General features: G+C 46.8%; 1 protein-coding gene across 3 annotated transcripts in view; it reads right to left on the bottom strand.

Moving 5' to 3' along the window:
• THSD4 (thrombospondin type 1 domain containing 4) overlaps positions 1-14,897 on the bottom strand; it is a 689,604-nt gene that overhangs the window by 661,704 nt on the left and 13,003 nt on the right. Inside the window, exon 1 of one of the 3 annotated variants that reach the window (XM_069595553.1) lies at positions 1,335-1,606. The exons of 1 other annotated variant lie outside the window; for it this stretch is intronic. The gene's annotated coding sequence lies outside the window, so the exon portion shown is untranslated. Of the gene's footprint in view, positions 1-1,334; positions 1,607-14,897 lie in introns of those variants that run through there. One more of the 3 variants, XM_069595554.1, reaches the window with a different exon arrangement.

Below are 14,897 nucleotides of genomic sequence, written 5' to 3'. Positions count from 1 at the left end.
TATAGGAAAGTCCCAGGACTCCCATCTGCTTCCTTACATTAATTTCAGGGCTAGATGTTGTTTTCCAAGTAATTCAACCATGGTGCTAACAGAAATCAATAGGAATTGAGTAGCGCTGTATTTAAATCACCTGTTAAAAATGTTTTCTTCTTTGTATTTTGAGGCCCAATAAAATCCCTTTAAGCTCAATCACTTCGTCACTTTTATCAACGAAGTAGAAGACATGGGCAGGTTATACAAATTTTAAGATTTTAACATTTACACTATGAGGTGCCTGGGTGCCTTTCGCTGTGAAAGGACAGTTGGACAAGATGATTCGTTAGCCCTCTCTTGGGTCTCTATTTCTCTTACTCCAAATTCCAACAGGCATCCCATGATCGCTGTGGCTACCCAGGTCCGGGGCTTCAGATTCGCTGCCTGCCTGCCAAGGGACAAAGAGCTGCGTGATGGGGGTCACAAAGGAGACCGGAAGAGGCACGCACATGCAACAGGCTGTCCTGGAGGCACCCCGGCGCGAGGCTGAGTGGGGACTGCTTAAGGAGATTCCAGACCCCACACATTCCAGATGCGACCTGAAGCTTCTTCCCACGTTAGGACTGATGCCATTTCAAAGAAAAACGAAACAACAAACCCCCAGTGACTTCGCGATCGCTAAAGCTCCAGTGCGGGCTAGTTCCGTGAAAGCTAATCCTACACGCGCGCCCAGAGACCGCAGGTACTTGGGCTGCACTCGAGGAAGTGTCCAGAGTTGGCGGAAACAACCCATCCACTCCGGCTCCCAGTGGCGCTGGACTGCAGCGGTTTAGCTCAGACACACACACAGATCTGAGGCTTTCTAGAAAACCGTGTGGCCGAGGCCCCAGGATGGGGCTCGACGCGCGCCAACCGAGGCTCCGTCAGCTCTCCCGCCCGGGCAGGAGGTTGGCCAGGCTGCGGTTAGGGCTCGCGGGCTGGGTGTGCACTCACCGGTTCCCATCTACCCCGACCCAGAGAGCTGGGGGCCCAACTCCGGGCCGACCAAGGTTGACCGTCCCTAGAGTTTCCGAGTGGGAGGGTGGAGGGGTGAGTGCTGGCGCGGGGACAGAGCCAATCCCCCAGAAAGCGAAGAGGGGAGAAGGAGGCGCAGCCGTCGGGACGGACCAGACGCGCGCTGGCTTCCCCTGCCTGGTTCGGGAGCAGCCCCCCGGCGCCCCTGACACACCCACTGCGCCCGCCGCCCGCGCCAGCCCTCCTGGCCGTCCAGAGGGGGACCGAGAGGCGGGCAGCGGCCGGGCCGGATCCGGGCCCCCGGGGCAGGGCGGTAGGGGGCGTGCGGCGCGGGCGGCTCTGCTCACCTGGCGGTCCGAGTCCCGGTGCGGCCAGTGGCAGCCTTGCCTGGCCCCCGCGTGGTTCCCGGCGCCGGGCAGCCCCGAGCCCGCCGCATGGACGGCCGCCGCCGCCGCCCCGCGCCCGTCCTGCAAGGCTCCCGCTGCGCCGGGGTTCCGCGTCCGGCTGCGCGGGCGGCCAGCGGCTGGGGCGCGCGCGGAGAGCTCTGGCTCCGAGTTTGCGATCAGGAGAGCCGGGATCCGCGCTCCCTCCGTCCTTCCCTCCCTCCCCCACTTACGGCCTCCTGCTGTCATCTGGAGCCGCTCCTGCCGCCCCCTGGCGGCCGCCTCGGGAAGCACCGGCCCTCAACCCACCCGCACGTCCCAGAGGGGCCCCTTACGAGCGCCGCTGACCCCTGTGCACCCAGAGAGCATCATTCCCTAGGAGGACAGTCTAGACCGAAGAAACAGGGAGGAGCGCGGCGAGAGTGGAAGGAACAGTGGCCCGGGCTGGCCAAGTAAGAGGGAAAAGGGGTGAGACCAGGAGGTGAGTAAGCTAGAGACAGATGGTGGGAGGCTTCGAACTTTGAGCTAATCTTACTTATCCTGAGGTTTGTGAGAGCCCCTGAAGGGCCGAGGCACAGGAGGGATGCGGGCATCTTTGCGTTTAGGAACAGCCATTCTGGCTGCAACAGGGTGAGGCTGAGGCTGAAGGAGGGAGCCAGCAAGGAAACTTGCTGAAAACAAGAGGAGAGAGAGCAGTGGCTCTAAGACAGGAAAGGGGACCCCTAGTCTAAAGGGCACATGTAGTCACACGTGAGCACTCACACACAAGAAAAGTCTCACTGGCTGCTTCTGAAGGCAAGGGACAACGGACAAGAGCCCTCCGAATTCTAACTAGGATTGGGCAGCTTGAGGGAGCGAGAAAACACGCTTCTGACAGCCAGAGACATCTGGTACTTTTCTGGTTTCCCCAGAAAAGTTTCCCCACCCGCCGCCACACACACACACACAAACCCTACATACACAACACAGGGGGGAAAAAAATCCTGCTGCAAAGCAATAATAACAAAAATCAAACTTTGATTCATATATCTGAGCCCTTCTTTTTACTCATTGGCAAATAGCATCCCAAAGAGGGCATGACCAAAGTTACCTAGAGAGCTAGTGGCAGGAAAATGACTAGAGCCCAGGTTCTTGGGTTCCTAACGCAGTGCTACATTCCTCAAATTCAAATGGAGGCCTTTAGAGCTAGTGAAGCAGGAAAGAGTGACTGGGAGAAAATGTCCCACCTCTACCAGGAGGAGGTGGAGGTGACCTTAAAAATTTGAAGAGATTGTCCAGATACTGGTCGTCTCACTAAATGAGTCAGCCTATTTGTTTGTGACTGCCTGCTAAGCAGGAGTTGTTTTGAGAGCGCAGGTGCACGGGTGGGACAATGAAGGTGGCAGCAGAATGGGAGCTCCCTGCCCCGGAGCCAGGTCCAACAGGGATGGGTGTGGTGTGTGGGAGCAGTTAGGAGAGCAGCAGGGCGGGTAGCCCCCAGAGGAAAAACAGGATCAAAGGAGAGTGACAACCCAGGAGATTAGGACAAAGAAAAGGCTCTGGCCTGGAGCCTGGGCGGAACCCGTTCTCCCTGATTCAACTTGGTCCAAATGGGGTGAAATAATTCCACTTCGGTCAAACAGATTTTGATTGGACCAGGTGGCTCCTGGTGCAAGCGGGACTAAATTAATTCCGAGTGTCATGAGTCCCTTGAAAGTCAGTGTTAGTCCCTCAGTTGTGTCCGACTCTTTCTGACTCCCTGGACTGTCGCCCACCAGGCTCCTCGGTCCACAGAACTCTCCAGGCAGGAATACTGCAGTGGGTTGCCATTTCCTCCTCCAGGGGATCTTCCTGACCCAGGGACTGCACCTGGTCTTCAGCATTGCAGGCAGATTTTCTCCTGTTTGAGTCACCAGGGAAGCCCCATGAGTCCCTCGGGTCCAGATTAAGTGGCTCTAACAGCTCTGATCAGTTTAAATCATTTAAAATGCGAGAAAAATTATGGAACATTGGGATATACTGAATCCCAATGCACTGGACACTTAAAATGGGGAAAATGGTCAATTTTATGTCATGTATATTTTACCACAGTTTTTTTTTAAAAAAGAGGAAAACTAATAAAACTTGTTCAAATTGGATTGATTTGTTAACTCATTGAAGAGATATATACAGAGTGCTCAGTAGGGTCTTGGTACTGAGAGGGAAAGACGAAATGAAAACATTTGAGTCCAGAGAAGCTCTGAGTCAGGCAAGAAAGGTACAAAACAAAAAATCATACTGGTCGGTGGTGGGTATAATTGGGACATCTGTAGAACTCATGGGAGGGGATCGGAAATCTGAAATGTTCTGCCTGAGCTAAGTCTACAGGATAGGGGAAGTTCATCAGGCAGAGCACAGTATGAGCAGGGCTTAGGAGCCAAGGATATGGGGTTTTTTTAAACTAATTTTAGACATACAGACAAGTTGCAAAAATAGTACAAAGAATTCCCTTCTATTCCCACCCTTCTTCCCTTGATGTAAGCAGCTTACATAACCAGAGAGCAATTATTATTGACCTAACTTGATCCAAGTGACCTAGGCTGGCTTTCCAGAACTGATTCTGAACCACTTCAAACTTGTTCAAAGAGTTGTGAGCATATTCTGCTTACGTCCCAGAGTGTTCTCTTAAAGTCAAGACTATACTGTGAAATCCAGTCTCATTTTAAACAGAGATATTTACATTATGTATATCAGAAGAGAATGTTAATTAACTATATAAAACCAGCAAGTTTTCTATCTTCCAGTCCTGTTGCATTTCTACTTTATCCATGTTGTGTGTGTGTGTGTGTATACACTCGCATGAATCAAATTGGCAGGATTTTGTCCTCATGTATGAGATAAACAGACTTCCCAAGTGGCGCTAGTGGTAAAGAACCTGTCTGCCAGTGCAGGAGATGGAGGAAACATGGGTAAGATCTCTGGTCAGGAAGATCCCCTGGAGGAAGGCACGGCAGCCCACTCCAGTATTCTTGCCTGGTGAACCCCATGGACAGAGGAGCCTGGCAAGCTACGGTCCATAGGGTCACAAAGAATTGGACATGACTAAAGCAACTTACCAAACGTACGTATGAGATAAACAACTAACTCTCAGCAGCAGAGAGGGCAAAGTAGAATGGGCGCCTTAGAACCCAATCAAAGACTACCCCACAGCCCTGGCACCTCCCTGGTATGTCAGTGTCTTCTAAACACAGCATCTTGGAGGGCAGCTGTCGAATACCCTCGTGCATAGCTGCAGAACGAAGTACTCACTACTCATAAAATAGCCCATACTGTTGTTGGAGGCTTTCTGTTACAAAGCCTCTTTTCATTGTTAACTGAAACCTTTTCCCTGTGACTACTGCCCACTGGCCTTAGAAGTGGCTCCTAGAATATGAAACAAAATTCAACCCCTCTGTCAGCTCCGTGTACACAAGGCAGCCCTAGTTTCCACCTTCTGCCCAGTATAGTGTTTATTGCTCATTCATGTCCAACTCTTGGTGACCCCATGGACTGTAGAACGCCAGGACACTCTGCCCATGGTATTTCCCAGGCAAGAACACTGGAGTGTGGAGCCATTCTCTTCTCCAGGGGAATCTTTCTGACCCAGGGATCAAACTCAGATCTCCTGCATTGCAGGCAGATTCTTTCCTGTCTGAGCCACCAGGGAAGCTTAGTATAATCATGGATTATTAATGCCCCCTTCACTCCCTTGTCCAAGTTGCTGGTCATCCTACACAAGACGGCCAACCACCTTACTTTATTGAGTCTGTTGTCTGCCTAGTGACACATGCCCAGCATTCTTCCATTCTTTCCGGGGGTCCTTAGCCTGGACCAGAGTGTCAGTACCAGTGAAGGCTCCCAAATGTTGGAGGACCAATGGTGTACTGATGACAGCGGCTTCCTGGGATTTCAGGGCATATGGGACTGCAATAAGAGCCAAGTATGAACAGACTGCAGGAAGGCACCTTGGGACAACCAGACCTTTGTGGGGGAACATATGAGTAACACAGCTTCTGCACTTCACTCACAAGCACTTGACCAGGAATCCTTTTACTAGCAGAATATTTCTTGGGGCTAGTGTACCAAAAATTACGCTTTGAAAAATACTGCTCTCTACTCTTGACAAACACTAGTGTTTTCATCTTAATGGCATTTCAAGGGGTTGTGTCCCAGCAGGGAAGAAAAGCCCTCCATTATCCCTACTTTGTTAACATTTGGAGGTGGAAGGGAAGCAGACTCGCAGTCAAACCCCTAATTTCAGGCTCCAGCGAGGTACTTTGAGGATCCATCACAAGACTTGCAAAACTGTCCTTTTCATTTTCTTGGTTGTAAACTTTTGTAGACTGAAAGTCAAGGCAAGTTTGTGCCCAGTGAATAATAAGGAAATAAGGAAAGCATGATTTAAACACGCCAACGCGACACAACAGAGCCCCTTGCGAACGGGTAAACATGTGGTTTCAAGCTGCTTCTAAGTACCTCGGGTGAGTGTTAAGAAGCCTTCTCTCCCCTGTTTGCCTTCTTTCTCTTCCTCCTCTGGGGCATCTGGGACAAAGACCTAAAAATCGAGTTTCTCCTGAGGGCCTGCCTGGGGCTGGCCCCCATGTGACCTGTGGTCTACGACCTCACGAGAAGAGCTGCGGCCTCAAGCTCAGAGGACAGGAGCAAAAGGACTTCTCAGTGGAACGTGGGTTTCCGATGAAGTGTTGGGGAGTCTTCAGGCTGTGTTCAGTTTGTCTAATTCCCCTTTCCTCTCTTGCCTCATGGCCAGAAAGAGGAGATAGGAAGCCTGAAGAGTTACCTGGTACAAGACAACTTCTGGAATCCCAAATATTCCAATTATTCCTCTTTTTCCTCTTTGAAAGTGGTAATACTTGCAGCTAAGGAGCATCACTCAGGTTGAAGCGGCTTCTCTCCAGGAGTAGCAACACTGAACAAGGTGGAGGGTGGACAGCACAGGCTCTCTTTCTCCTTCTGGCAATGATTAACCTGACAGAGACAATTGATGGTGATGGAAGAAGTCCATACGCAAATGTATGCTCCTCTCACATGTGATTGGTCATTGTCTCATTCATCCATCCAACCTGTATTTATGAAAGCCGATTAGGAATGACTGAAGGAAGGAGGAGAAGCATTAACTGAAGTCAGAAGAGGACAGGGTGGGAAAGATAGTCCTAGACAGAAGGAAACATACTTGCAAAGACCCCTGAGGGAAACATGGCCCACCTGGGGATCATAAAGAAGGGCAGTGTAGCCAGTTCATCCAAAGGGAGAGAAAGCAGGGAAGTGGTCAGTGGGCGGGTTTGGCTGTGTGAGCCTTCCAGGCAGGGTTAACGGGCCTCTGACCACCACAAAGGCACAGGCACGTCCCATCAGAACAGACATAAGCTACAGGCTGGAGCAGGGGTTTAGGGCCCCCCACTGCCTTAGATGCTGGATAAGGGATCCCAGAGGGGAAGTGGGAGCAGCTCAAAATAGTGGCTCTTCATCAACCAATACCAAAACATATCATCCCATAATCGACAGGGAAAGCCATCATGGGCAAATCAGTTAAACGTCAGTGATGCTTACCATGTGTAAAATAGATGACCAATGGGAATTTGCTGTGTGCCTCAGGGAACTCAAACTGGGGCTCTGTGACAACCTAGAGACGTGGGATTGGGTGGGAAGAGGGAGGGAGGTTCAAGAAGGAGGGGACATATGTATACCTATGGCTGTATACTTATGGCTGATGTGTGGCAGAAACCAACACAATTTGTAAAGCAATTATCCTCTAATAAAAAATAAATATGTGTTTTTTAAAAAGTGAGTGATGCTTATGGTCTTTTCTGTGAGCTGGGTTATCTTCAAAGCCTCTGAGGGAGTTTAAGCAGGGGCTGACCTGACCAGATCTGTGTTCATCCAAAGGGAGAGGGGAAAAAAAAAAATCCCTTCAGTTAATTAAAAAAGGAAAAAAAGGTACTATAAAACATCATTCCATGACTTTTTTGTAAAGCAAAAATAGATGCAAAATAAATCCATCACTCTAAAGGAATGCCCTGTGTTTGCCTTCCCTGCTTCCTGGGAGACTCTCCTAATAAGGTCTTGGCCTTCACTCACTGCCCATGCTGCCCTCGTGACCGGCACCGCGCGTCTCCAAGGCGGTCACAGGGTCAGAGGTCTCAGCATACGGAGCAGTGTTGCTGTTTGAGGCTAATCAGCTTACACGGTGCCTGAAATCGCTGTCACCTTAGCCTCATTGGCAAGTTTCCCTCTTTTATCAAACTGGCTTTTTGTTGAACACATTGATTTTTACAAAGTCTCAGAGATACCGCGTGTCCAATTCAACACTGGCCAGATACACCTTGTACACAAACCCAGGCATTACAGATCACAAAGTCAAGCGGTCTACAGGTTCATTGTTCTACTTTGCCCGTCACCTTCGCCCTGTCCCCGGTGTCAATACATAAAGACCTACTGCACGCTGATTGTGACATCTTGTCAGTCTTTGCTGCCGAGACTTTGGCGTTCCTCTTTTACTGGTTTGTTTCATACTCTCTGCATGATGGTGGGATCTTCTCCTTGTGAGAAGCAGTTTAGCATAGCAGAAAAATGCAGGTATCTCCCAACTCCCATACTATGGAGTATTGCTGGCCATGTCAATGTGGAAATCACCAACCTCGGACCTGCAGTCCCCTCACTGAGAAAATAGGGAGAACATATATATACCTGTTGGAATAAAAGACTCATACCAAGCCCCTCCCAAACCTCCAGCCTGTGATTCTCTCAGAAACTCTGCAATAGGGAAATTCTGTGGCTCATTTTGGATCCATCTGGGAAAAGATGGCACACACAGAGACGTATGTGACATCTTTTTAAAAAATTTCAGGCTGCATTTGAAAGGGCTTCTTTCTTTCCTATAATGTAGAGAATTGCCACACAACTCTAGCGCCAAGTTATGGCTTCAGTAGAAAACGCCCCACAGCCTGGGTCTTGAGTCTTCAAGGCTCACTGACATAGCTGCTGAGATGGAAGGCCTGCTGGTTGTGTGAGCCCTGGAATGGCTCCAGTGTTCCCCTTGAAGTAGCTGTTGGTCCACAGGCCAGAGGATCCATGGCTGGCTTCTCCCTAAGGTCCCCTTTCCCTATTTCAAACCACAGAGTCCTGGAGGTGGAAGAGAGCGCTTCCTCTGATGCAGGTAAGTGAGTGGCAAACAGTCATTCTGCAAGTTAGTATGTGTCTGCTCAAGACCAAGAATAACTACCCCGGAGGCCAGGACTCGAGCTCTTTCAGGAAGCCCCTCCACTGTCTTGCCCCTCCCAAGCCCATGCATGGAGAAAGCTGGGATCTCATGCTGTCAGAAACAGCTATCAAAGCCACTAAAAATACCTTGAGTGGCAGATTGCCTGCACTTTAAAGTTGAGGACTTTGGGCCCTACTCAAAGCACATTTAATCTAATCAAGTGGCATTTTTCCTTCTTTGGAGTTAAAACAAAAACACTGCTGGATCTTCCTCATGGGCTCATCCAGAGGCCTGGTCCTGAGGTATGGACACAAATTTCTACTACTCATGCGTCTCTCCAGAACTCATCTATGGATCTCGAGTTTGTTCAGGAAGAGTCCTGAGACCCGAGAAACGTTTCTTCTAAAGTGTTGGCAGGACTATCACCTCCAGGGCCAGCAGTCTGAGCAGTGGGGTTGCTGCCTCATCTCTACGTCTCCCTGGGAAAGGACTGTACCTACTCTTGTGCCCATCAGAGAGCAAGCCTGTGAAGGCGGAAGTCTTTAGACAAGGGAGAGCGCCACCTGCATCAGTTGGTGTGATATATTTAAGGACAGCTGCACCACGGGTAGGAGGGTAGGCGGGAGGCTGCAGAGTGGGGTGATCTGAAGCTATGATTCAGAAAAATGGTAGCAGCTGGTTCATATCTGGTTCTAGACGTGTGACCTTGAACACTGGCCTAACTTCTCTGAGCCTCATTTTCCTCATCCATAGAGTGGGACTAAACATGGCTGACCTCTCAAGTAGGGAGATGGGTATAGAGCATGCTCATGGCCTTTACCTTCCCTCTTATTTTTTTTAGGATATTTTTGCTGTGTTTTTTTTTTTGTTTGTTTTTTAATGTGGAGCATTTCCAAAGTCTTTATTGAATTTGTTACAATACTGCTTCTGTTTTAAGTTTTGTGTTCTTGGCCCTGAGGCATGTGGGATCTTAGCTCTCTGATCAGGGATTGAACCGATACCCCCTGCACTGGAAGACCAATTAACTGCTGGACTTCCAGGGAAGTCCTTACTTTCCCTCTTAGAATTTTGAGAGAAGGTGGGCTGTGTCCATGGTCTGTTCCCTTTGTCTGGCTAGCTGCGTTGCTGTTCTTCCATTGTCACGGGAACATTCCAAGGATGAATGAAGGGTACGGGATCAAGCAGAGAACAAACATAAGCAAGAACAAGCATGTAGATTAATATACAAACTCCTGACCCAGTCTTCTAAATGGAAAATACCACACAGTGGGAAAGAAACCAAATCACTCTGACATACAATAATATAGTAGTGCAGAGCAAGGGTGGGCAAAAGATCTGGTTGTTGTTTTCTCTTCTCTTTTTAATCTCTTTATTTTTTCTCTCTTTCTTTTGTTCTTTCATTCTTAAAAAAAAAATAACAGCTTGTTTCAAAAAAAGAAATAAAAGAAACTTTTCCACAAAATTAATTTTGTGAATTTGGGGGTCAAGCTTTTTACTTATCAGCATCTGAAGCTCCCTGGAAGCTAATCAGAACCATCTTCTGTATAATGGCTTCTGAAGAGGAGGCATCTGAGCTGAACAAGTGTGTGCCTACATCCGTGCTCTGCTAACTTATCAACTGTGTGACCTGGGGAAAGTGCCTTAATAGAGTCTAAAGTTTTCAGCTCTAAAGAGGAGATAACTCTTGAGGACACGGTTTAGGCAGTCATTATGAAGGCTGACTATTTCCCCCTTAGCAGCAAAAGAGGATTTCATTTCACTGTCCCCTTGAACTTAAATGTGGCTGTGTGACTTGCTGTGGCCAATGGAATATAACTATTCTTTAAAATGAAAGAAAGAAGGAAGAGAAAGAGGAAGGAAGGAGAGAGAGAGGGAGGGCAGTTAGCAGATGCTTCAAGTCTCAGTGAACCCATCATTTTCCCTTCCCGCTGGTGCCGTGATTGTAGAAGCTACGATTCAGATGTCGCCTTGGTTAGCATAGGTTCCAGAAGTCTCTGATGAATAGAGCACTCACTGCCTCTTATTGGATGTGTAGCATCTTTTGTGGTGTTAAGCCACTGAGATTTGGATTTATTAAGGCAGCAAAACCTAGCATACCATGCCTGATACAATGGTTTTTACAATAAAATCTGATGGCATTTGTAGATACAAATTGGCAGTGGTAATGTGCTTGAAAAGCCTTGCTATTTCACTGTCTAAAGCTAATTGTACTGATTAGCTCAAGTTAAGGGGCAAATTCTTGACAAAGGTCAAGCAGGCTACAGAACGTTGTAACTTACCCCCAGACTATTTGTCTCCATCAGGAGCCAGAATCAGAAAAATCCTAAAAAATCTCCCCCAGTGGTTCTGCCATGGTGACCAAATACCCTCTCTAAAACTTTGATTAAACTCCAGGTAAAGGATCAGTTGATGTCCTGAAGGGGAAAGGGCGTAGGAGGTTCACCAGGCTCTGGGGAATAGAGAGATGTTCAAGAAGGGTGAGCAGGCACGGTAGTGGGAGGGGCCTTGAGCAGCTCTTCAGACTAAGGACTGAACTGGGGGAGGAGGATCCTTGGCAGCAGGAAGTTTAAGCACACCTCAATACGTGGTCCCTGTCTCTACTCCCTTGCCTTAATAATCTTCTTCCTCACATCTTCCATGATAACTTTTCAACTCTAGGTTTCCATTTCCTGGATATTTTGGCAGACTCTTCAAGTCAATGTGTTACAGACAAAACAGACCATCTCCCACCACCCAAACTGCTGTTTCCTAGTCCAGGCTCCACATCTGGGTGAAGGGCAGTCATCTTCCCAACCGCTTAGGCTGAAAATTTTAGAATTCTTACAGCCTTCTTGGAACACTGTCTCTTTCCCCCCTTATTAATGTGAAAGCAGAGAACATAAACAAGAGAAACAACTGAAAGTGTCATGCAGGCCAAGTAAGTCTGCAGTTCAATCTTAGAGTGAATTTCTTCCTTTGAGAATTTGTCTTTCTGAACTGTAGATTCAGAAAATAGTATGGGGACTGCCTCATTCTTTCAGGCCAAAATAAAGAGCTATTGCTGGTCTATGAAATTTAAAAATTCAACTTCTGAGGATTTTTTTTTTCACCAAGCAAAACACCAATGATTTAAAAAGCAAAATGAGATGCTGTTCCCAGAAAAGATGGAATAAGAAGGGCACAGTAGTTGCACATTCAATGCAACTATAAATCCTGGACAGAATGGATGGAGCAGCTCTCTGAGGGCCCTGAAACATAAATTGTAGCACGCAGATTGGGGAAGGAGACCAGAATTCAAAGTTCCACTAAGCCAGCAGTGAGTTTGCCATTTTTTTTCCTCCAGTGTTGCCCAGCCTGGACTCAAAGGCAGCCAGAAACTCAGAAGTGTACACCAGGGGCTGACAGAAAGAGCTCCAAGTGAAATCCTCCAAGTGAAATTTCTTGTTTCTGATCCAAGAAACAAGGGTACCCCTAAGGGTCAGAGAGAGGGGGCGGGGGAATCTCCTGGTTTTCGTTTCTTGTCTTCCTTCTTTTCAGCCTTTCCCATAGGCAACAGTGTGGCGGCAGCAACGGTGGGGAGGGGAGAGGGGTGGCAGCTGTGGTGACCGGCAGGCAGCTAAAGTCCTGAGGGAGGGAGAAGAATCCTTTTGCTTGATCAGAGGAGCAGTGATGGGAAGAATGTGAGCAAGTCTCCACTCCTTTTTCTCCCCTTCTCTGTCCTCCAGTCACTTGGCTCCAGGCGCAATAACAGTCACAGGAAATGCGTGGCAGAGGAAGGAAACTATAGTCCAAGCATGCTGCCTAGAGCATTAGGAAGAAGGCTCCAAGGAGCCAGAAGGTGTTGCAAAGCTCATGGAGAGTATACGTCAGTTAAAAAATTATGACCTTGCCTGGAGGAGTTTTTAATATATGCAGATGGTTCAACGGGCTTCCCTGATGGCTCAGCAGGTAGAGAATCCACTTGCAATGAACGAGACAAAGGAGATGTGGGTTTGATCCCTGGGTTGGGAAGATTCCCTGGAGGAGGAAATGGCAACCCATTTCCAACCATTTGCAAAAAGTCAGACATGACTGAGCGGCTAAGCACACACACACAGATGTATCAATAATACCATAACTGATACAAATAGGGGATGTCAAAAGTATGGTGATAAAGTTTCTATAATTCACTTGAGATTGTAGAACAGAATTCTACACATGTTGTGAAAGTATGTATATTTTAATTCCTAGAGAAACTACTAGAAAGTTTTTTTAAGAGCTAGAGTAAAAAAAAAAGAACTCAATACAAAATATAAAAATAGTCAAGTACAAAAATGTAGAAAACAGAAAATGAAAATCAGAAGGAACAAATGGGAAATAGATAATAAAACGGTGATCTAGGTACAAAGATATTACTAATTTAAATGGTATAATATACTAGTTATCTGTTGCTGTGAAACAAATGACCACAAATCTAGCTTAAAACAAGTACCTCACAGTTTCTATGGGTCAGGAGTCCAGGCATGGTTTAGCTGGTTCTCTGCCTCAGGGTCTCTCATGAAGGTGTTGGCCAGGGCCAGGGTTTCATTTGAAGTCTTGACTGAAGCAGGATTGTCTTCCAAGCTCACTTACATGGTTGGTAAGATGATTCCCTTTCTTCCGGGTTGTTGGATAGAGGGCCTCAGTTCTTAGCTGGATGTTGACTGGTAGCTCAGTTCCTCGTCATGTGAGCCTCCCTATCACGGCAACTTGCTTCATCAAAGCCAGCAAGAGAATGATTCTACCAAGAGAGTCTCCTAGAAATATGGAAGGCAACCTAGGTAACATAGCCAAAGATGTGACATCCCTTCACTTTTGCCATATTCTATTGGCTAGAAACACCTTATGGGACCTGCCAACATTTGAGCAGATGGTATGAAGCAATAACATAAATTCAAGAGGCATCAATCATTGGGGACCATTTTAGAGTGTGTCCATCAGACCTATGAAATGAAAGACTGAAAAAAATGAATTAAAAAAAGACCTCTTTTGTTACTCTGTGATTACCTATATGGAAAAATAATCTGAAAAAGAATGAATATACATATATACATATCTGAATCACTAACACAATACTGTAAATCAACTACATTCCAAGATAAAATTAAATTTAAGGGGAAAAAAAGGACACAACTATACTGCCTCAAAGAAATCTACTTTAAATATGATATAGTTATATTCAAAATAAATATATGGAAAAAAGAGAAACTGTGAAAACACTAATCAAAAGAAAACTGCAAAGGCTATTTTAGTATTAAAGTAAATTTTAGTTTGAGGAAAATTACCAGGTATAAAGAAGAGACGTTGCATAATCATAAAAGTGCCAATTCACAAAGACATAGCAATCCTAAATGTGTATGCACCCACAACAGAATCTCAGAACACAATAAAAACTGATAGAACCAGACAGGGAAATGACAAATCCACAGAGGTGAAGACTTCAAAATTCCTCTGTCTGTAATTAATAGTTTAGGAACATAGACAATGGGGCTTCTTTGATAGCTCAGTGGTAAAGACTCTGAAGACTCTACCTGCTAATGCAGGGTTCGATCCATGGTCTGGGGAGATCCCACATGCCCCTGAGCAACTAAGGCTGTGCTCTAGAGCCCAGGAGCTGCAGCTACTGTGCACATACACCCTAGGGCCCAAGCTCCACAACCAGAGAAGCCTCTTTAATGAGAAGCCCAGGCACCATCACTAGATAGTAGTCCCCACTCGCTGCAACTAGAGAAACGCCAAGCAGCGACCATAAAGCTACTAGAGAAGACCCAGAACAACCATAAATAAATAAAGTTGTTAAGAAAAATAAAGATAGACAGTGAGCAAAACTAGAACTGAGCAACACCATCAACCAACTGAATCTACTCAATATTTATAGACTCCTCCACCCAACAGCAGGATGAATATCTATTTCTTTCAGGTGCACATAGAACTTTTGGGGACTCCTTTGCATAAAGCAGTTCTTCACTAACTGTACCAGAGAGGTGGAGATGTGATGGATGGTGGGAGTACAGTAGCAGAGAGGCATTTTCTTACTTCACAATCTAGCCTCTCAGACGACATTGTGGGACCATTGGAGGTGCAAACTTTGATATGAATAGGAAGTTCTCATTTTAATATGATTGCAAGTAGCTTAAAGTATTGAGAACCAATTCATTTGCATAGAATTGTTTAAACAAGTTATCTAATAGGACCAGGGTGTCAAGTTTGTAGGTGTCCGGTTTTGAAACACAAAATCCAATATTTACTTTCAGGCTTTGAAATACTTTTTAAAAAATGTGGTGGTGGTTTAGTTGCTAAGTTGTGTCCAATTC

Source organism: Ovis canadensis, chromosome 7, assembly GCF_042477335.2.
Source record: "Ovis canadensis isolate MfBH-ARS-UI-01 breed Bighorn chromosome 7, ARS-UI_OviCan_v2, whole genome shotgun sequence".
Lineage (NCBI taxonomy): Eukaryota > Metazoa > Chordata > Mammalia > Artiodactyla > Bovidae > Ovis > Ovis canadensis.
This window is presented reverse-complemented; position numbering and strand designations above follow the sequence as displayed.